The sequence below is a fragment of the Mustela nigripes genome, chromosome 8, assembly GCF_022355385.1.
Source record: "Mustela nigripes isolate SB6536 chromosome 8, MUSNIG.SB6536, whole genome shotgun sequence".
Taxonomy (NCBI): Eukaryota; Metazoa; Chordata; class Mammalia; order Carnivora; family Mustelidae; genus Mustela; species Mustela nigripes.
Window position 1 is genome coordinate 81,238,610 of NC_081564.1, and position 24,491 is coordinate 81,263,100.

Consider the following 24,491-nt stretch of genomic DNA (forward strand, 5'->3'; position numbering starts at 1 on the left):
TTACCTGTGTTAGTATTTAGTACATGTCTATACATGACTACATAAGAAAAGTTTATTTAGTGCCATCATGAAGATCAAGAGAGCACCACTGACTGCCTCTGAGGTTGTTTTCCCAAATTTGTTGAGATGAAATGCTCCCCAGGCAGCCTGGTGGAGTGAGGGGTCAAGGAAGAACTGAATACACAGTCTTGCCACCCACTGCTATAATACCTGACAAAGGTTAACCTCTGGGTACCTACTCATCTCATTTGGAAAATTAGTTTAACACTAGTGCCTATCCCATGGAGTTATCTTGATTAAATGAGTTAATATGCTTAGATACTGTCTGACAGACATTAAGTGTTTTTATAAGAGTTTTTAACTACACAAAAATAGCTACCTATAAGTGCGTGGGAAAGAGCTAATGATTTATTTTTAAACTTTGAAATATTCAACTACTGTTATTTCTTCAAACAATATACACATATTAAAAAATACTTTATGAATGACTACTGCAAAAAGTGTAAGATATATGGTTCTTAATCTGTATGTTCTATATATATTTTCAAATGATTTTAATGTCATTTTTTATTCTAAGCATGACTATGTGACCATGACATATAAATATCATGATGCCTGAAATAATATGTGATATTGCATGGACATATATTGGCTAAAAATAATCTCAGTGTGATTCAGAGCAATTATGTTTTCAAAGAGGACTAATTATGACTTAAGGGATGAAAAATATTATAATCTATGCACTTATACAGTTTGTAACTGAATCTAATTATGAATTGTCTTTTCTATGACCTCTTCTTGGTTACATAAAGACAATTATTCCATCTGTGAAAACTTATAAAAATATAATGTATTCTGGAAGGCTTGTGGAAAGCTAAAACAAGGCTCAACTAAGTCAGCTTCTCATAGAGAAAAACAGATGGCAATTAATATAATGTCTCCATCTTTAGAAAACTGTGAGTGGCTTGGTCAAAATGATATATCAAAAGACTAATAATTTGCAATGGTCAGGACGTTCTAAAGCTTAGGGGAAAAAGGAAAACTCTCAAAATCATGGTTTCTAAAACACTGCCTAAAAATAATATAAAACATTTCTCTTCGTCAACTTATATTTTTAGGTCTTTGCTTAAATTCTAGTTAGTTCACATATAGTGTAGTACTGGTTTCAGGAGTAGAATTTAGAGATTCATCACTTTACAGTAACACCCAGTGCTTATCACCAGGGCCCTCCTGGATGTCCATCCCCAGTCTAGTCCATGCCTCACCCATCTCCCCTCCAGCAACCCTCAGTTTGTTCTTTTAAATAAGCACATCTAACTTCTGAACACATAGGCACCTTGAAGTGAGTGATAAACAGGCAAGGGCCCAACCCAATAGATCCAGAGAAGCAAAATTTCAATGTCTGGAATTGCAGATGTTTTCAAGCGCTGATAAAGATGCAAAATATTTAATTAAAAGCTAACATCATATTAAATGATTAAAATAAAACTGATTAAAGTAAAAACTATATAGCTCTATAAAATTAAATATAAAGGCAGACATGAAGGCAGGAATTAACATAACAGACAATACCGATTTCTCAAGATAGTTCAGCTGAAACAGTTCAACAACCTAACATTTCCCAGCATTAATATACTTACTTTTGTATTTAAGTAAATAGACAAGGTCTTAAATAGGTTTACACAAATATACAGTACATTTTTTTGGAATGGATATTGAACCTGTGTCTGTTATATTAAAAAAATTAGACTTGGAGCTATAGTATAAACCTCTCACAATCACCCATGCTACTGCTCTACCAGACATTATAAAGGGACTCAAGGGATAAAAGAGGGGCCAACTGGATTTCAAGAGAGATGGTGTAGGGAATGTCAAAAGTGGGTTTAGAAATACTGAGGTAGCTACCTGTAAAACTTACAGGCAGAAATTCTAAGTGAGCACTTGGTGATTCTACACTCAGTTATGTCATTGTTATCATGATATCTTCCCTTTCACTCCATTGCTCTAAGAAAACATTACCTTTAATTCGTTAGGATTTCATAATCCATCCCTAACCTCTGGATGATTAGTACACTGAAGTGGCAGGGAAGAGACATCAGAGAGTAATAAAAATAACTAACATCTTTTAATCACTGTAGGAGACATACTATTGCTCATCAATATCATTCCTATAATTTGGCAGGATTATGTGATTAGTTTCCTAACTATCTGTAAGTAATTGATGGCTTTCACCTCAGAAATAGAGCAGTAAAAGGCTTTGTTTTTATCCCTCCCTTCTTTTGGCACTCCAATATTCTAGCTATGAGACAGCAGAACCTCAATCAAGCTTAGGGCACTGGTAACTGTATGGAACTCAATAGTGTACCCTCATGACTTTCATTAAATATTTGTGGTACGAGGTAAAGAAGTGGTAGCTGCTTGGCTAGATAGCCTAGCCCCCTAATACAATCCCCAACTATATTCCTGGAAACATAATATGTACTTCATGTTTTCTCTTGTTAATTTTCTTTGTAATTCTGTGAGATACTAATTATTAACCTCCATTTAAAAAGAAAAGAAAGAAGATCAAAGTGAGCTTATATAAACTAATGGGAAAAAAGGAGTCACAAAGGCCAGCTATAGATAATAACTGGAATAAAGTCTTGTCTGAGTAATAAAAGAGATAAAAATACCTAACCTGAAAGAATACAAGTTGAACAGGGTCAGGGTTGGAGAGAAATATGATGTGCCCAGGGACAAGTACATTTGCATATTAATTTCAAAAACATTATTCCAAACAACAGTCCAAGATAATCAGCCATTTCCAAGTTAAGATATTAAGGTTCATTAAATAGGGTAGAAATCTCCATAGCCCATATAATTCAGCTATTCCTTCCTGTGTGTATGTCAAGGCTTGGTTTCTGTAGTTCAACCCAGTCTTGATATTTCTAGGGTATCTGCTCCACAATTTTAGGTAATGAGAGAATTATCTGGTCATTTGCTCACTAATTATTTATTTTTATTTTTAAAAGATTTTATTTATTTATTTCAGGAGGAGAGAGTGGGAGGAGGGGCAGAGGGAGAGGGAGAGAAAGCAGACTCCCTGTTGAGCACAGAGCTCACACGGGGCTTAATCTCACAACCCTGAGATCATGACCTGAGCTGAACTCAGGACTTGGATGCTTAACTGACTGGGCCACCTAGGCAACCCCCTCATGAATTTTAAAGCAAATACTTAAAATCTTTCACACAGAGTTTAATTTTTCCTTGTGATTTCAAATAATACCCTTTTTCAAATAATAACCCTTTGTTATATTTTAATGTTTACATTTTTAAAGATTAAAACATAGATATACCTAAATCTCCAACAGTACTAATAATTATATTTCTTCCTTCTCCTGCCCACTAACCCAACTGTTAAATCCTAACTTCCTAATAATTACCGGACTGATGGATTTAATTCAACTTATTTAGTTCGGGAAAACTGAGTTGAATTACTATCGTGGACACTTGTATGTTCAGTCCTGTAGATTTCTACTCCCAATTCAAATCCAGAGCCTATAACTACGTGTTTGAGTTGAGTGCCATAGAGGAAACTCTGAAAAGTCAAATGCACATGGGATATGGTGGGCGACAGCCAAAGGCTCTCTTATCTCACAACATCAAGTAACAAGTAACTTAAAAGTTCATTACATGCAGGCATATATGCACACATAAAATTCCAAAATTCCCACTATTTTCCAAATTTTCACATGGAGAGGATTTTAGTGAGTATTTCTAGCTTTAAGGAGTTTTTGTTAAGATGTCTGGGACTCAGTCAGTTAAAGCTTCTGACTTTTGATTTTAGCTCAGGTTATTATCTTAGGGCCCTGAGAACCAGCTCCACGCTCAGCGGGGGAATATGTTTGAAGATTCTCTCCCTCCCTCTGCCCCTCTCCCACTCACATGTTCCCTCTTTCTTTCTCTCAAATAAATAAATCTTGAAAAAAAATAAATTTTTTGTTATCAATATGTGCTTATTTAAAATTGAGACTATGAATTGAGATTACCATATGGTTACTTTCTTTTCCTTTGGTCTGATAAGGTACAGAATAGAGAGAATAGATTCAATAATATTGAGACATGCTTGCATTCCTAATGTATGCACACCACTTTGTATGTATAAAATGCATAACAAAACAATACATAAAGTATAATCTATATTATATATTATCTATGATATATGTTGTTGGTATAAATGTTATATAGAATATAAATTCTAAGTTATACAATATAGACTATATAGCATATGGTGATTTCTAGCTAATATCATATGCAAAATTATTCTACTATTTCTTTCCTACATTGTCTCTTTTGGCATTAGGATATTATATCTATATAAATTGAGTTGAGGAATTGTCATAATTTGGATTACTGTATTATGTTTTATAAGAGTAGATTTAGCTTTAATTGATCCCAAGTATATTTTATTTTTATAATTAGTTGAATCTGATTCATTTTTAATTTTTATGACTAGAAGGAATCAAAGTTGCATTACACTCACCAACAAAAATTTTGTCTAAACAAATAGAAAGGGGAGCGTGAGTGGCTCAGTCTGTTGGGTGTCTGCCTTCAGCTCAGGTCATGATAGAGCCTTGTGTTGGGCTCCCTGTTCAGTGGGAGCCTGCTTCTCCCTCTACCCCTGCTTGTGCTCTTTCTCTCAAATAAATAAAATTTAAAAAACAAACAAACTTAGAAATCAAGCAGAAGGAAAACTTCATTTATGTCAAGGGTCATGCTGTGTGTGTGTGTGTGTGAATTCTATATGTGTTGAAGACTTAATTATAATTCACTTAGATATACCACTGATCCACCAATTAGAATATATAATATATATCACAAATTTCCTTTATTATCAGTTTAATCTTACACAGCTTTCAGATAATATAGAACCAGTAAGTAATGACTTTCAATGCTAAAAATAAGAATAAATAAATTTAGGAAAGTAAAAATTTCAAAGAATGATTATAAGGTGCATTTTAGAGATGTCTTTCTTTTTAACAACGTTTATTTATCGTAGAGAGAGTGTGAGTGGGGGAAGGGGCAAAGAACGAGGGGAAGGGAGAGAGTATCTCAAGCAGAGCCTGCATGGAGCACAGAGCCTGCATGGAGCACAGAGCCTGCATGGAGCTCAGTCCCATGATTCTGAGATCATGAGCTCAGCCAAAAATCAAGAATCAGATGCTTAAATGACTGAGTCACCCAAGCACCCCACTTTTGGAGATTTCTTGATCTGGGAAATAAATCATGGAACTTTGTCAAAATCACCAGTTACCATCTATGTAAAGAGTGAGAACTTCCACAATCATAGCAAAGTGAAGCATTTTTTGCTTCCACATTCTACAATCCAGAAACATTATTTGGATAAATATGAAAGCCTATCAGTTAATTATTCTCATAACATAAGTGGTATCTGACAAATTAAATTTATATATCACCATAGAAACAAGAAAAGAAAAAATATTTTTCTTCCTCACAACAATGCATCCTATTGTCCCAAGAACTTATTTCAGAATTATTTATTTGGTCTTCAATTTCCATTATGCATATATTATTTTGTTTTTCACTCATTGAAAATCTTTCTACCTACTGCTTACTACAGTAAATAAAGACACAGTTGCACTCTATTTGACATTTTTTTTTGCTGATATTGTATTAGTAGCTACATAATACCTAGTCAAATATATCATCTAAATGTTCCCTTCTCCAATTATCAATTGCTTTCAGTACATATTCTTTATAACTATAATAGCTATAAATGTATTCTACCATCAAAAGCAATACTTAGTAAGCACCACTGCCAAATGGTGTGGAAAATATAATTTTGTATTGAAAAAGACATAATACAAACATGACTTTTTAAAGACCTAAATCTTAGTGAATAGAAAAAAAAATTAAAGTCATACACTCTATTTGTGTGTGTGTGTGTGTGTGTGTGTGTGTGTGTTTGTGTGTAGAATCAATGCAAAACTTAAAACATTTATAACAGTATCATAGAACCACATAGTACCTGATTCATATGAACTGGTTAAAATATTAAAGCGTTTTAGCTGCCATGTGAAAACACTTTGACAATTGCAGTAATTATTATTTTAAAACATGAACAAACATGACAAAACTATTATTTTATGCTGGAGATGGTTACATTTTTCTACTTTAAAATTTTCATTATGCATGAAGAGAATTCCTTTTTCTTTACATAAGTGTAAAGTAATCAATAACTTGGTTGATTCAGTCCCTCAATTTCTAGGAAATGACTTACTCACCTTATTCACATTAGAATTAACCACAAAGCTAAATAAAATGTAGATTCCATATTCCAAAGATTCTGATTCACCATTTAGGAGATTTTAACAAGCTCCAAGATGATTATAAGGCAAATTGTCCAAGGATACCACCACCACCACAACCATTACGTCTAACATATATTGGTGGCTTACATCATGACTATTACTATACAAAGAGTATGCCATTCTTTAAGTGATTTCCCTTACAACAGTTATATGGTATATGTCCATTATTATTGATATTTCATAAATGCAGACAGTGAGCACACAGAAGTTAACTAGATTTGCTTAGCTATGTAATAATTTGTCAGGCTGGAATTAAATCCAAGCAGATTACTTCCTTCAGAGCTGGTTCCCTTAACCTTGAGGGAAACCATTTTCCAGGATATGGATGCCATTTTGGAAAAGAAAAAAGAAATATATGGGTAAACAATGGCCAGGGTTTATTTCTAGGACAGTGGTTTCCAAATTTTCATATTTATTCTCCTATGAAAAAACTGCTTAGGGTAAACTCCAATATTATAATACGTATTTATATACTAATCATTTACTTCTACAACTTTTACCACCATAAAGACATTTCATAAAAACATACTCAAAATTGAAATATAAGAGTATGAGGTAAAACATCAATATAAATAGATTTTTAAAATATTTTGCCACAGCTCAGCTGATGGTCTTGGGCACACTCTACATTACCTTTAGGAGACCACATGGGAGTCACTTGTCTGGAGATTGCTCTGCAAAGTGGAGGAGCACAACATGGCCATTTTGAATATTTCAAGTCCGTATCTCCCACCTTATCCTGCTTTTCTCTCTCTTCAAGAGAACAATTTGCATGGGTTCTCAGACTTTTACTCTATGTCCTGATTATGCAATAGTAACTTTCTGGTTGCCAAATTATACCACAATAGATGGTTCTTATAAGTAATACAAACTGAAAATAGGAATTAAGTCAAATGGACTATATAATTTCTATCTTGTTCTTTTTCTTAATTATAGTACTTAGTTAAATATTCATTTAATATTAATATTAAATTAGTATTGACCACTCAGGAGAATCTGTATAAAATGTAAAGATTTGTGTCTCTATAATAATACAGCTGCATGACACTAGTCTAAGTACTTAAACACTCAGATTGAGTTTCTCCAACTGCAAAATGAGATAGCATACGTAACTTCTAGGTATGCTGTGATAAGTCACAAAAAAATAACAAGCTGGACCTGAAGCATATCAAATGTTCAATAAAGGAAGTTATTATCATATCACAAAAACGTGGCATTTATTTAAATATTTCTAATCAGATTTCTTCGGAAAATTCTAATTAATCTCTTCCTAAAGTGCAGAAGGGAGCCACTATGTCCCCATTGCTACAAGAATAAAAGAATAATAATAAAAGAAGTGACTGTAAATACACACACTAAATCATTCAGGTAAGAGCTCTGTCCAATTCAAGGCAATTGGGAATGGGAAATATTTCCTAAATATTATAAATAACTTCAGGTTAATACACGGAAGGCTAATGTGTACAGTTTCTATTATATGAAATGTCAGGATCTGGTAGGAGAAAGGAGTAGAATTGTGTATAAGTAGTCACGGGACCTAAGACACTTTAGAGATAGCAGAGGAATAAACCATTACTATATAGGTCTGTTGTCACATCTTAATATAGGAAAGTTGATTTCCATCAACTTGTAAGTTGAAGTCTCTCTCTCTCTCTCTCTCTCCCTACCTGTCTGTCTATCAATTTCCTTTAATAGAGAAATATATATCCTCAAGAGGAAAACTGTAATATTTGAGGATCTCTAAATCAATCACCTTGGTCATTGCCATAAAAATATCTAATGAATTCTGACAGTATTCAGTCTCCATTCCCCACTCATACAAAAAGACTTCCCAAACAATTTTTATGTTCCTTATTCTTATATATACATGAGGTTCCTTTTAGGGAAAGATGCCAGTTGAAAAAAAAAGTCCAAAACAAATAGAAAACATAAAAATATAACTGAAAAGAAGCAACAACAAATGGCAGGAGTGGTAGACAACAACAACAACAACAGAAAGAAGGAAACCCAAAATCTCCTTAGATAAATAAAGGACTTCCTCAATGAAAGAAGTATAGTGTGTTTAGAGAACAGGAACTGTAATTCCTGGCTATTTTTTAAAGGTATGTATAGGAGGAAATTTTGAAAGGTAAATTTGAAGAAAAATCTTGATCAAAGCAGAAAAACAAAGCATGGGTATAGAAAATAAGATTAAAAGATTATTAGGGTATTAATTCAAAAGGCACAACATAAAAAAAAATAAATCTCAGAGAAATGGAATAAATGTCCATTCACTCTCTCCATATTTTTCTCATCCAATCTACACAAAAATGCAATCTGGCTTGTCCCCCCACCAATACTACAATGCAACCAATCCATCCAGGTCAAGAGGGGGATTTCTTTAACAAAATTCAATAATTTTTTTTTCTTTATTTTTTGAAATTAACCTTATAGTGGCATAGCACATTGTTGCTTTCATCATAATTGCAGTTCCCTTTTTAAGAATTCTCTCTCTTTTGGCTTGCAAAGCTCTACACACTTTCAAGCTTCTCCTTCACCTCAAAATCTCTATTTCATTTTATTGTTCTCTTCCTTAAATACTAAAGATCCATTCTTCAGAAATGCTTTACTCATTCTATATGTGCAATAATGTCTGCAGATTTTATGGCTTCAATTATTGTCTATATACCAAAGCACTACTAAGGATTCTCAGCGGTCCATATTTATCTCTTTTGTTATCTATAGATCTATTTTCCAAGATGCATTTCAAAGTCTCACGGCCCACAGAGAAACCCTTATCTCTTATTGCTCATTCCTCTTCATCACTTTCTCTCATTGAATGGATACAGGACCCATTCAAAAACTGTAACTTGAATAAGGAACCCCCCTTCAGTGTTTACATTACCTTCCATACATATTCAAACTTCATTTATGGTCAAGTCTACATCTTAAATCTCTCAACTATATGCACTTACTTCTTCCTTTTTTAATTAATATATATTATTTGCCCGAGGGGCACTTACTTCTTATAATCTCAAAGCTCTTAATCTATGACTTCTTGTCATGAGCTGTTTCTCATACCAGCAAAATAAACTGAAATGATATGTTTAAATTAGAAAATATTTTTCCGGAGTGTTAAAGATTTTACACCATTTTATCTACTGAATTCATGTCTGAAAGTCTACCCTAAAGAAATAAATCAGAATTTAGAAAATGTGGTGTAAAACACTGTTTACCAGTGTACTATCTATTGCATAAAAATATAAAACTAATTTTTGAAGACCGTTAATTTTTGACATATATACTCAAATGTTTAAAGAGATTGGACAGGATTATGACAATTATAGTTGTATAGTAGAAAGATTTAATAGTTGACAACACTCATGGTATCAGGAAAGTAAAGTTCCATAGTGAATTGTATTTAATTAGAAAAATCAATGTTAACAAATGAACATGAAAATAGGTATCTTTCTTAACTTGTCACCAAAAGAGGTCACACCAACATCATTGGTAATTTACCTATCACCAAAACTAACATGCACCCTTAGTGCCCAGATTTGGTTTCTCATACCATTTGTCATTTAAAAGAAAAACAAACAAAAAATGGTACATCTTGGTGAATAACTAAAGAGAAGTTTTAGGAAGGACTGAAGCAGAAAAGAATGGACTGAAGAGTGATCAGAGTCTAGAACTGAAGAATCTAAGAATAGATGAGTCATTCAAAGTAGATGCTAATAGAAAAAAAGCAGAGATCTCTTCACTGGGGAGTATGGATTTAAGAAAGAATGTTTTAAGATAAAAATTGCAGTTTGGGGATTCTGTTTGTAGGTCAATTAAATGGGCAAGAACAAGCAAAGATGTTACAAGGAAAAAATAAACCAAGCACCAAAGTAACCACTCTGCAAATTCTGTTTATTATGAATAATAACAACATATAAGTAAATAGCAATAATATAATCATTTTCCTTACACTTCCCCATGACTTGAGAGTTAAAAAATAAATTCAAGAAATTCTAAATTATAATCTCTCAAATTATTCGACGTGTCAAAATGATACTGAAATCAATTTCAAAACTGAAAAAATGAATTGATAAGGAGTTTAATTTAGTATTTCAGTAGCCATTCACAAAAATTTTAGAGTAAAATGATAATAAATTTTGGATCCTAATATGGAATGTCTACCTCAAAGGAGAAGTTTTTAAAAATAATAAAGCATATAAATAAAAAATTCCATCTTTGTGCAGTGGCAGTATCATAGCCAATGAGGTTTATCTGAGGTGCGATTATTGCTAATTGAAAAAATTCCATATCATTTATGTTTTTGTTTTCTGAATGCAGGTTAAAATAACTTAGTGACTAGCCCACATTATTTTTGACTAGTCCACATTTTTAAAGTACAACTTGTTGAATTTATTTAGAGTATGTGATCATGAAAATATATTTTGAAGACAAAACTTGAAACCAGATGAATTAGCTTAGCAGAGTGTTTAACACAACTATTTTACATTCTGGGGTTATCATCTCATGATTGTATGCTATTAGCTATGTACAGAGAATGACCAAGGAATGTATTTTAGTAAACATAATACTGGAAACACCTCACAAGGAAGACTTTTTTAAATCTCTTTAACATGAATGGCATGCTTACAGAATAAGTAAACTCCTACTCCAAAATTCCCAAAATAAGCACTTTGGGTACATCACATTAATTCTTTTTTTTTTCTTTCTCTTTTTAAAATTTTATTTACTTATTTAACAGAGAGAGAGAGAGAGAAATCACAAGTAGGCAGAGAAGCAGGCAGAGAGAGAGGGGAAAACAGGCTCCATGCTGAGCAGAGAGCCCGATGCCGGGCTCAATCCCAGGACCCTGAGATCATGACCTGAGCTGAAGACAGAGGCTTAACCCACTCAGCCACCCAGGCGCCCCACATCACATTAATTCTAAATAGAATGTATATAGGAAAAATGAAAAGAGATACATTTGTAAATCTATAAGACAGTAAAAGTGTACCTCCAAGAGATGGGATGGGTTAAACATACATATAAATTTCAGGAAGGGAAACCATCATGAATATAATTAATTTGAGGAACAAATGGATTTAAAAAGCAAGATGAAATAGGTTCTTTAAGGTTTTGATTCCTTTGTAATTGATGCCAGAGAAGATAAAGATGTTCCTTTCAGTGCTTAAATGTAAAAGCATTCAGTATAGTTTGATGAATGAGTGAATTGTTTGACTGAAAAGATGTCTTTTTTTTCCTCTTAGAGCTTACATTATGTGGACTATGAGCCACTCCATTTAACAATGTGTAGAAATAGTTAATATGTTCTGTGAAGAGATGATGTTCTTATATAAAATAATCCATGTTATTTCTTTAATCCAGCAAGCCTAGCATCATTTTGTTTCTTAATATGTAGAAAGCAGCTAATTAACAATTTACTAAAATTTGGATACTTAACTTACATATATACAGTGTTAAAAGTGTATTTCCTATTCCTGTTTCCCTACAATGCAAGTGTTCAATTATAATACAGTGTCACATAATCTCATAAAAATTATACTTACGATTTAAGAACTGTGTGTTTTAAACATTTGTTTAATATACACACACAATGACAACATTGCTTCGTATCTTTAAAACAGTTTAAATTTAAATTTCATAGAAGTAACTTTATATATGTCATCCTCTATATAAAATGGCATGCAACACAAGGAACAACAGGTTTTGGCAAGGATGTGGAGTAAGGGGAACCCTCTTGCATTGTTGTGGGAATGTAAACTGGTGCAGCCACTCTGGAGAATGGAATGGAGGTTCCTCAGAAAATGAAAAATAGAACTACACTACAATCTGTCAATTGCCCTAATAGATATTTACCCAAAGAATACAAAAATACTAATTCAGATTATCTGCAATAACCAAACTATGGAAATAGCCTGTGGCCATTTATTGGATGGATAAAGAAGAGTCACACACACTGAAAGATCACTGAGTTTTAATGCAATAATGGGGATGGAGCTAGAGAATATTATGCTAAGCAAAATAAGTTAGAGAAAGACAGGTAACATTTGATTTCACTCATATGTGGTTTTGTTAGGAAACAAAACAAACCAGCAAAGGGGGAAAAAAGAGAGAGAGGCAAAACAAGGAACAGATTCTCAACTATAAAGAACAAACTAATGGTTACCAAACTAATGGTTACCAAAGGCGAGATGGGTGTGGAAATGGGTTAAACAGGTGATGGGGGTTAAGGAGTGCACTTGTTTGATGAGCACAGGATGATGTATGGATGTGTAATAAATTACTGTATTGCTGTATTATACACCTGAAACTAATATAACACTGTGTGTTAACTAAGTGGGATTAAAATAGAAACTTAAAAAAATTTAAAAAATATGAGGCATGGGAAATTATACAATGGCATAGAACTTTAATAATTTATGTGGTCTTGATATTAGCAAGTGAAAAGATATATTTATATACACATGAAAAAATATATATGTGTGTGTATGTATGTATACATATATATTATATATATAATATATATATTTATATATATATATAAAATCTGAAATCTGTCCATAGACAAAAACAGGCACATGTATATGTGTGTGCATGCAAATATACATACGCATTTTTATAGTCTTTATGACAGTCATTTTTAATGGCTATATATGATTTTATTGTGATAGAGAGCATATTATGTTACTCAATTCATCATTTATAATCCCGTTGTCGTAGATATTCTTCATTATCTACTTTTAGATTATTTAAGTATGATGAAGTCCCAGGAAAGAGACTTACTGGGTCAAAAATTCAGCTGCAACTTTGGTTGTTTGTTAGCTTCAGGAGTAAGAGCATGTAGTGATTCATCACTCACATACAACACCCAGGGCTCATCACAAGTGCCCTCCTTAATGCCCAACACCCATTTATCCCATCCCTGTCCACGACCCTCCAAGAACTTTTGGATTTTTCCCTATTAGTGAAGGTTCTTTTATGGCTTGCCTCTCTCCCTTTCTCTCCCCCACCTCTTCCTCTACATTCATCTCTTTTGCTTCTTAAATCCCAAGGTGAGTGAAATCATAGGGTATCAGTCTTCATCTGACCGAAGTCAGTACTTTAGCACAAAACACTCTAGATCCACTCAGGTCATCTTAAATAGCAGGACTGCATTGTTTTTGATGGCTGAGTAATATTCCATTGTCACATATGCCCATTTATTATTGACTAATAATTTGGGGTCAAATCCTGGTATGTCTATAGAATTGGTATATTTTACAAATGTTGGATAAAAGAAAGAAAATAACCAAAGAAAAACCAATGTCTTATCCAGACACAAAGACAAAAGCCTTATTTAGAAGGAAGAGAATTATATCCATCTGAAAAGTGATGTTATGGCCCCCCCCCTTTTTTTTCACCTAATACTATAGGGAAATTTTGTTTTACACTCTCTCTCTCTGTCAAATAAATAAATAAAATATTCATAAAGAACAATATTTAAAGGGTACATGTTAAGAGCATGAGTGTCAAAAAATTCAATGTCAGTTTATATTTAGTTATACATTATCATCTATCTAATTATATGTATCTCGATTATGACAAATTCCTGAAAGATGGGTCAGATTTTTAAAGAATGCTTGGGAAACATTTATGCAAATCATTTTAAAGCATCTTCATTTACGATAATTTAATTGAAATTTTTTTTTAAGTTTCCAGGAATAAGTACATTGGAAGGATTCTAAGGGAAAAACAAAACAAAACAAAATATATGAATAGATGAAATACCCTTTAAGATCTCCAGTCTGTATATGTGTGTGTTTGTGTGTGTGTGTGTGAGAGAGGTAGAGAGGCAGTGCGTTTAAGTATAGAAGTAAAAATATTTCAATATTTTATTAGGACACAAAGAATTGCTAAAATTGAGAATGGAAAATGAAGATATAATTTACATAATGTTCTGAGACATTTCAGTCATTGTTACAAAGCCTTGGTAAAGCAGAAAATGCATATAAAAAATAAGAGAATAAGTCATCTAGAGATGACTTCTAGATTTTGTAAAATTGCTGTTTGTAAAAATTAAATAATTTTAGACTTTCAATTTTAAAATGTTTATTCTTTTTGGGGTACAACTTTATTGGTTACAAAATTTGGTAAACAGAAATGTCCACATTATATAAAAATTTAAATATTTTCAAACTAAAAATTGTAAGTACATATCTACTTGTACATGTGTACTTAGATATCTAACATATATAGAATTTGGAATGAAGGATATTATATGAATGCATATTATTTTATTACATTACTTGATATTGCAAATGTCCCCAAAATATAAATTTATATTGCTAAATATGCAAATATTTTACATAAATAATGTCTTCTGTATAGATATATTAGTTCAAAAAATTAATTATTTTGAGCTACAATATAAATTAACATAAAGAAAACATTTGCCATTCTATTTAGATATTTTTGTTGTTACCTCTTCATATGTTTTTTATATGCTAGTTACAGACTTACTAAATCCCTTTGATGCAAGCTTACATTAAAGTATTTTATTAAAATTAGAAACTTGCAATAAATTAAATTTACTTGCAATAAATTAAAACTGAAGCAATATTAAATATCTCACAATTTGAATTTTTGTAATTTACACTTTCATGTCTTTCATATTATTGTGTCTTTCATATCTCTTGAATCAGCTATTTTATTACATGTGATGGATATAATTTATTGCAAATTAATACATGCACATTTGAATATGTTGATAATTTGCCCAATTGTTCACTTCTCATTAATATTATTACTATTATATTCTTAATTACTTTAGCTTTTTTGCCTTAACACTTTTCTAAAGTTCATAAAAGTTTGATAGCCCAAACAACTGACAAAAAGGAAGAAAATAAAGTATTTATATGTCAACTTTGAGAATTGACTGTCCTTCAAAGAAACATTTAATTTTATTCAGATATGCAGAAAGCTCCATACTGAATATCATTTCCTAAGAAGTTATTAATTGAATTAAAAATATTTACTCTATATTTTCCTTGCATCTTTAAGGTGATTTTATTGTCCATAGCATCTGATAGAACAAAGATAAATACATGATAAATTAAAAACAAAATCCTAGAGGAAGAAAATAAATAAAGGTGATACATTCCTCCTAAGAAGTTTAACATTTTAAATGTTCTGGAATGAGCAACTTTTATTTTCCTCAATCTGAATGGTAGAGATGGCCAACTGGTCTCATAAGTATTTATTTTAGAGACAGTTCAATATATACATTGTGATTTTAAATTTTTCGAATTTTTTTCTCTTTTGAAGCACTTTTAAAGTCCTTTCTGGCCCAATATTCATGATAAGACAATTTATATAATTCAAATATGCCTAATTCTCACATCCTTACCTCTGTTATCTTCAAGTTCTAGGAGTTCTGCAAACATTGACATTCAAAATTCATGGTAAACGCATGAGGACGAGGAGGAGAGATGGTTCTTTCTTTGCTTCCCAGGCTTCTCCTCAAACATGAACATGTGTCCCAGTGCTCTGAGCTGGAGATACTTGCTCGTTTAGTACCACACCACCAGCATGTCACTGCTTACAGAATGCTATTTTGGGTTCTCTGAGTACAGCCATGAACACTGAGCCTTTTGTGCAAAATATCATAAGGGCACTCTGATGTCCGTTCATAGGCTTGGATTAAAATGCAGACAGCTCCAGCAAGTGGTATGAGCTATTTTTTTTTTTTTCCTTTTTCCTAACAACAAGCAAAAGGAAAAATAAAGTACTTATTGGTTTGAGGTGATAAGGAGGGAATTCAACTTCTGTAAGAGAATCCTACAAGTGGAAAGGACATGCCCTCTACTTGGGGATTAGCTGAAGAAACAAATGATCAATTTAAAACAGGCACAAAAGTTGCTAAAAAGAGAAGAGCTTTTCCACTCAGCGTCTATGCCTTCTGGCTGCTTCTTAATTCAGTCTTTCTGCTCAGGAATCTAGTAAAATACAGAAAGAGAGGGCAATGTCTAAATTAAACTCCTTTTCTTCTCCTTGGTTTATCTATTACCTAAATACACTTATTTCATTAAATTTATAATTAGATTCTGTTATAGCTATTATTATGAGCTACATAATCCGAAGTTATGTGTTGATTACTAAGGCTGTTTTTAGTTAAAAAATTTTTTGTACCAAATTAGAGAGGTTCAGAAATAATGAACAGCACTTACGGTAAAACGGTGCCAAAATTATGACTGATGTCTAAAAAACGCAATATTTTAAGTTTTACATATGCAATTATTGTAAGGAGGCAACCACAGATATCAGAAAGATACAGTGTTGGGACCGTATGCATGTTCACTGCTTTTCATCATAACAGGGAAGGATAGTAGGAAAGAAATTACAAGTAATGTCGGTGAGAGCTAAATCGACTACGTGATGTCTAGTTCAGGCTTACTTCATGTTTAAATTCACAAGCAAGCTTTATTTGTTACCATTTGCTACATAAATGTTACATGCCTCTATAACCTGAGTCAAAACCAAACATAAGTGTTTTTCATTAAGTATTTTTTTTAAATTTAAAATTTTAAAATTAGGAACACACGAGACCTACCTTCTTTGATTGTAAAGTACTTAACACAGTTTGTAAACGGCAGGCAGGATGTGGTACAGCCGATCTCAAGAAATATTTGTCTTGCACGTGCTGAGACTTTACACCCATTGCGCAACTCCCCACACCTCCCTGTCCGGGCCCTGTTAACCACCATTCTGCTCTCTGATGACTTTAGATACCTCATGTGGGTGGGATCATGCGGTATTTCTCCTTCTGTAAGTGACACGTCATTTGCACGATGTCCTCTAGTTTCATCTGTGTTCTAGTGTGTATGTAGGAATCTAACTTTTTACGGGATATTGTCTCCTGTCTCGATATCACATGAAGCTCCACTCTGGGTTGCAACTGTGCTTTTTTTATCTGTACGTGTATGTTCAACACTAGGTTCCAGGACTTGTGCTGTATGGCATGAGGGCCCAGGTCAGCATTCGCTACGCTGATTATTGCATCAGGAAAAGGAAAATCACAACTGCAGAAGTTACACTGAGACAGGATAACGTTTTCTAAAGAACCTAGGGTCGGAACTTATGTATGTCAAGTAGAATACGATTAACAGAAATGTGTGATTTCATTAAATGGAAGATATGTTATAAAACACCTATGCAAAGTGGCCAACTAGATTTGCTTTGAATATAGACACAAAGTACTTCCTTTTCTTTTTTATTTATTTTTTGAGAGAGAAAGAGTGAGCATGAGCTGACAGAAGCAGCAGAGGGAGAGGGAGAGAGGATTAGACACAAAGTTAGTCATTACTTAAGAAATGTTTGTCCTCCCTGGAGGGTAAGAGGGATTAACATCAGATTGGCTGGAACCGAGCAGTCTTTATATCTATGCCATAACCCAAAACGTAGACTGACCTGGACTGATGAGACTAGTCATCACATAAATGCAGGGATTACTAGAACTGCATTTTCCTCACATCAGAAAAAAAAAGTACATGAAATCTTTCCCATACACAGAAAGAGCAAGGAATTGTGAATAGTGAATGGCACATGACTGTGTGAGAATGGAGAGTCTCAGAATTAAGTACACCATTACACAAATGAGTGTCAGTGCTGTAACACGAGCATTACTGGAGGTCTTCACACCACCGAATAAGCATGAGGGAGGGTGGGTGATTCCTGAGACACTCATGCCGCTTCATATATAGAGAAACATTCTGAGAAATATACAGAAACATTCTAGTAAACAATCGTCAGCTTCCCCATGCAATCTGGGTAGATTCTACAAATGTCTTCTGCCAGAAGGCTGAGGATCAGAGCCGGGAGTTCCTGATGCTGTTAGCTAGGATTGTATTGAGTTAATCTAAATCAAGATTTGAATTAAAATATTATAATTCGGGACGCTTTGGTGGCTCAGTTGGTTAAGCAGCTGCCTTCGGCTTGGGTCATGATCCCAGTGTCCTGGGATCGAGTCCCACATCGGGCTCCTTGCTCGGCAGGGAGCCTGCTTCTCCCTCTGCCTCTGCCGGCCATTCTGTCTGCCTGTGCTCGCTCTCTCCCCCCTCTCTCTCTGATAAATAAATAAAATCTTTAAAAATATATATATATTATAATTCATCAATGTCCGAAAGAGCCACTGATTTCTTTCTTTTTTTCTCCTTCCTTCCTTCCATTTTCCTAATGTTTTTTAAACCAAATAATTAAGAAATGTAAACCCACTGACAAACTGAAGACCGGACCAGCTAATGAAGGTCAGACCTAACAGTGGACGGACGAAAAAAACCACATATTATTCAGGTTCTGACCTGTCGCTAGAAGATCAGCCTTTAATCAGAAACTTCATATCTACTTCCTTCACAACATAACCTACTCAGGTGCCTCTAATTAGACACATAGGCTTAGTCCAATCAATCACAATCACGATCAATCAAACACAATCAATCAATCAATCACAATCAATCACAGTCCAGCTGTGGCCAGGACGATAGCATATAAGGTCTATGTCTTCATCACCATAATCTTGGAGCATACTATTTCTCGATAAATTTTATTCATGAATGGTTTTGGAAATAAAAAAACCTCACGATAACATGAAGATAGAAAAATTCAAAAATGTCCAAAAAGGCTTAAATAGAAAGGAAATGTGACACATTCATAGAAAGATAAAGTAGAGTAAGTGTTAGTTGATCTGATGGCTTCACACCATTATTTATCCAGGTTCATTTGTTCTCTTCTTGTACTTAAGAGTAAATAATCTTTTCCCAAGAGCCCTTAAGACACTCTACCTTTGTCTTATTGGCTAAAATAATTATCTGTCCCCATATCTGAACAAAGTATGCCAAAGAGAAATGCTGAGAACCATTAATCCATTCCTGCACTTATGCAGTAGAGAAATGGATTGATTTCTCCAATTCAGGGTGGGGTAGTTGGCAACCAACAGTATTCACTATAGACATGTGTTTAAAAAGTTGAAAATAAAAATAATAATTTCTGCTATGTATGATTTATAGATGTTATTCTTTACTAATAGTCTAATTTGTTGTATTGTCTCTCTTGTTTTAAGAGTATGCATATATCACAATGATAAATGGGAGAAACTAAAATAATGATTAAAACAACAATAAGAGAAAACACTAGCTAATCCATATACTTCAAACAATAACAAATTCTTTTTTGCCAAGCTCAGTAAAACTTGGCTCCTGGTAAAGAAACATTTTTTATTGAATATGGTAACATGTTATAGTGTCTTAAAAGATTTATCCTTGAAGTTATATTGGCAGCAGCCACTAGTTTGATATAATTAAAATTTATCTGTTTATATATATCCATATTTCCTTCTTTTATTTTTGTTTTGTTTTGTTTTGTTACTGTTTTCTTCTGGGAGAAGGCCTTGCTTTGGAGCTCCGCAACCAAGGAATACCTTTGTTTGGTTAAACTATAACATAAACTACATCATAGAGGAAATTGGCAAATTAATAGATACATAAATAATGAAAGTTCCCATTCTATAAAATGTATTTAATTGGCAATACGTAAACAACTTAAAATACTGGAAATCAGAAGTATAACCCCAGAAATGTAGAATCATCACCCTTGACTCCTAGCTCTAGATCTATTAGTCAATCATCTATTATTTTTATTTTTGCAAAACATTGTGTTAAAGTTATTGCTATACAAAGATAAATAACACTCTGACCAAACCATTTCCTGAAAACAAAAAGCACAAATAATTTTTAAAGTATCAAACAGGAATAAACCAAACTGAAAACCCAATAGAATCACATGGGAAAACAGGAAAGTCAACCTTCACTGAATATGTGATGAAATGTGAAATACGTGTCACTTTGTCAGGAGCTGATCATAGAGAATTTAAGAACTTAACAGCTTGTTTGCAGCGTGAGTTTTACTGTACAACTCGATGTCCTTGTATTGCTTAAGCTCCCTGAAATGTAATAGTATCTCTAAGACATTTCTGCATTACTAAAGATTTTGCATATATCTATGAAAATAAAAATCCTGCTTAAATGATATATATTTATATTAGTGGCGCATGTGTGGCTAAGTCGGCTAAGCGGTCAACTCTTGATTTTGGCTCAGGTCATGATCTCAGGGTCCTGGGATCCAGTGCAAGGTCAGCAGGGAGTCTGCTTGAGGATTCTCTCTCCCTCTGCCCCTCCCCCTGCTTGTGTTGCACAATCATCCGTGTTCTTTCTTTATCTCTAAGGTAAATAAATAATTTTTTAAAAAAAATTAACTAAATGTAACGTGCTCACTGGAAATTAACAGTGTTTTAATATTAATTAAACAACAAGCTTTCTTCACTCAGAATTTGCAAACTAAGAAGCCCATGTGCCAAGTCTACCCAGCCTTCTGTTTTCATTAAAACAAAAACAAAAAACATTTTACTGGAGCAGAGCCATTCCCATTTGTTTACAGATTGTTCAGATTGTCTGTGGTTGCTTTCATGCTATAATGGCAGAGTTGAGCATTTGTAACAGAGGCTCTTGACCTACAAAACCTAAAATATTTACTATATAGTCATTTACAGGAAAACTACCAAATCCTGCTTTATATTCATGTGATACAGTGACTTCAAACGTTTATACTCTGGTTTACTTAAGAATTAAATTATATACTTGATCAATCAATAAATGTATGTATTAACACACATAAATATATAAAAATCTATATAGAAGAAATCATCTTATTCTATTTTATCTTGTCTGTCACTGAGTTAATGAATCAATATGGTGGAATGAAAGTTTTTTAAAAATAGTTTAAATATACTTTATTGCAATGTAGAGTGTCAAGGCATTTTCTTTAAGAGATGTTATCCTCAGAATGGGGCTGTGCATATTTTTCCATAAAACACATTCCTCACATGTCTATTTTCCAGTTTGTATCTTAAGAACCAAGAAAGAATTAAAAAAAAGAAAATATGGAGTCATATATGTGCAAAAACCTTTTTATAATAGACTATTTTTAAGAGCCATTTTTGGTTCAAAGCAAAACTGAACTTACAGTACAGAGAGTTCCCATATTCTTCTGGCCCCCACACATGCACAGTCTTTCCCATTATCAACAACACCAGCCAGAGTGGTACACGTATTATAATCAATGAAACTACACTGACACATCATCATCATCCAAAGTCCATGGTTTACATTAGGGTTCACTCTTTGTGTTGTACATCCTGTGAGTTTGGACAAATACACAATGACGCATGTCTACCATTAAAGTATCATATGGAGTAGTTTCACTGCCTGCCAAATCCTCTACAATGCCCTTTTACCCCTCCCTCACCCCAACCCCTGGCAACCACTGATCTCTTTATGTCTCCATACTTTTTCCTTTTCTAGAATATCCCTCAGTTGGAATCATGGTATGAAGCCTCTTCAATCGGCTTCCTTTACTTACCAATATGGATTTAAGATTTAGCTCATTTCATTTTATCCTTAAATAATATTCCATCGTCTGGATACATCCCAATTTATCCTTTCAGCTTTTGAGGGACTTCTGGGTTGCTTCCAAGTGGTAGCAATTATTAATATAGCTGCTATAAACATACATGTACAGGTTTTTGTATGGACATAGATTTTTCCAGATTTTTAAAAAAATATCTATTTTAAAGTGTTTTCATTCGTAGCATTTTAACACCTTGCTTTTATTAAACATTTCCACAAAATTTTCTTAGATTTAATAGAAAAAAAAATAAGGGCTTGTACCTTTCAGACATATTTCATTTGTTTTATTTTGTAGATTTGTATTTTTCATAATAAGAAACCCGGGAAAAACAGTTTTGCAAACAGAGGTGGCTGGCCCTTTGTGTGGTTAAGAGCAAAAATATGCTCACGAAGTAGAAGGTGTTGTGTCAGGTGCAGGGTGTTACATCATGCAAAAGAAACAGAAAGCTCCAGTTATTCCATTTTCTAGTACATATGGGATAGCTGTACTATGGTAGAAATACGCATATTATCTTACTTCATTCTTAAAACATTCCTTCCAGGTAGTTGTAAGCCCTTCTTTACATCTGAGAAAACATGAGACAAATAGCAGAGCCAGGTCTTGAAATGTCACAAAGTCTATGTCGTACTTATTATAATACAATAATCCCCCTTTACTGAAGGAAACTAAAAATATTTGAATTCTAAAATTTCCATAGGAACAAAGTATTCTATGTACATCATCAAAGATCCTATAGTCACTTATCTTTGGACTCAACTTATCTTATACAATTTCCTGTGGTAATATGAGTAGAAGGTCTTGTATGCAATGAATGGTAATTCTCAGAACATCCCCTTCCAGCAGCAGTGGGTTAAAGGATGCTATGACACTTTTAGGTGACATGGAACTGTCAGGCATCATGATATATGCTGGTTGCTATTCTTTTTATCTTCATATAAGGCATGAGGAAATTAAAACTCAGAGAATGTCACACAGTTAGAATGATTTGCAGCCAGATTTCAAACTTCTGTCTATCTGATGCCAGAAATGATATAGTTTCTACTCTAATACACTGTTTTATATTTCTGAGTGAAAGTGAATAGACAGTATTCATTCATCGAAAGAATGTTTATTGAGTGTTACTATGTATGATGCATTGTGCTATAAGTATACAAACAAACAAACCAAAATACTCTTGTATGGCCATTCATACAAGAATCATTTCATCAACAGATACATGAAAAAGTGCTCAACATCAATGATCATCAGAAAAACACAAATCAATACTACAATGAGATATCACCTCACATCTGTCAGAATGGCAAAAATCAACACAAGAAACAACAGGTGTTGGCGAGAATGTGGATAAGAAGGAACACTCATGCACTGTTGGTGGGCATGTAGACTATACAACCACTCTGGAAAGCAGTATGGAAGCTCCTCAAAACGTTAAAAATAGAACTACCCCATGATCTAGTAATTGCACTACTGGTTAAATATAACCAAAGAATACAAAACCACTAATTCAAAGGGATGCATGCACACTTCATTTACAATAGCCAAATTATGGAAGCAGCCCAAGTGTCCGTCAGTTGATGAATGGATAAAGATGTGATACACACACACACACACACACACACACGGAGGAATATTATTCATCCACAAAAACAATAAAATCGTGCTATTTGCAATGACATGGGTAGAGCTAGAAAGCATAAGGCTAAATGAAATAAGTCAGAAGAAAAAGAGACACCATGTGTATGTGGACATCAAGAAACACAATAGATGAGCAAAGGGGGGAGGGTAGTGGGAGCAGCAAATCAAGAAACAGACTCTTTTATGCAAGTTTTTATTTTAATTCCAGTTAGTTAACATACACTGTTATTTAGTGTCAGGTGTACAATATAGTGATCTAAAGGTTCCATACATCAGACCCTTAATTATAGAGAACAAACTGAGGGTTACTAGAGGGGAGGGGCTAGGGAGATTGATTAAATAGGTGATGGGGATTAAGGAGTGCGCTTGTGGCAAGCACTGGGAGGCATCTGGAATGGCTGGATAACTATATTGTACAGCTGAAACTAATAAAACATCATATGTTCAAATAATTTAGAAATATTCATGGCATCTATTAGTTAAGGGTCCTTCATTTCTTAAACTCTTAGAAGTGCTGTGATAGGTTTATCATAGAATACTACAAAAGCAACAAAGATATGGCTTAATCTACTAACCTTTTTTTTTCAGCTATAGTATGGAGACAGGAAAGCTTTCCAAAAGGGACAATGATCATATTGAGCCTGATGAAAAAGTAGGTCTATTTACATCAATAAAGGTAACCATAAATGAAATATCATAACAAAGAAAAACATCTTAATGGAATGTCTAAAAAAACTGGCATACTTGGATTTTTAAGGTGGATGTTGAAAATGTTATGAGTTAAGCATGAAAATACAAGCAGAGGAAGAACATGGAGGTGTTGGATTTAGCTCTAAATATGTTTAAAAATTTGGGGGGAAAGGATTTGACTAGATCTGAATTTTTGGAAAGTGATTTAGACAACAGTAAGAAGGAATGATGTTCAAGAGTGAGGGTGGATACCCATTTATGAGACTTTGTAGTATGTCTCACATAAGATGGATAAACATAAAG

The 24,491-nt window shown here is 33.4% G+C and overlaps 1 protein-coding gene and 1 pseudogene across 1 annotated transcript in view; one reads left to right on the forward strand and one right to left on the reverse strand.

The window, feature by feature from the left end:
* The window catches only part of CDH19 (cadherin 19), a 93,114-nt gene extending 77,230 nt beyond the window's left edge, over positions 1-15,884 (reverse strand). The window contains exon 1 of the mRNA XM_059410092.1: positions 15,754-15,884. The gene's annotated coding sequence lies outside the window, so the exon portion shown is untranslated. The remainder of the gene's footprint in view (positions 1-15,753) is intronic.
* On the forward strand, positions 10,583-10,748 carry LOC132024009 (U4 spliceosomal RNA; annotated as a pseudogene).
* Positions 15,885-24,491: the final 8,607 nt, after the last annotated feature.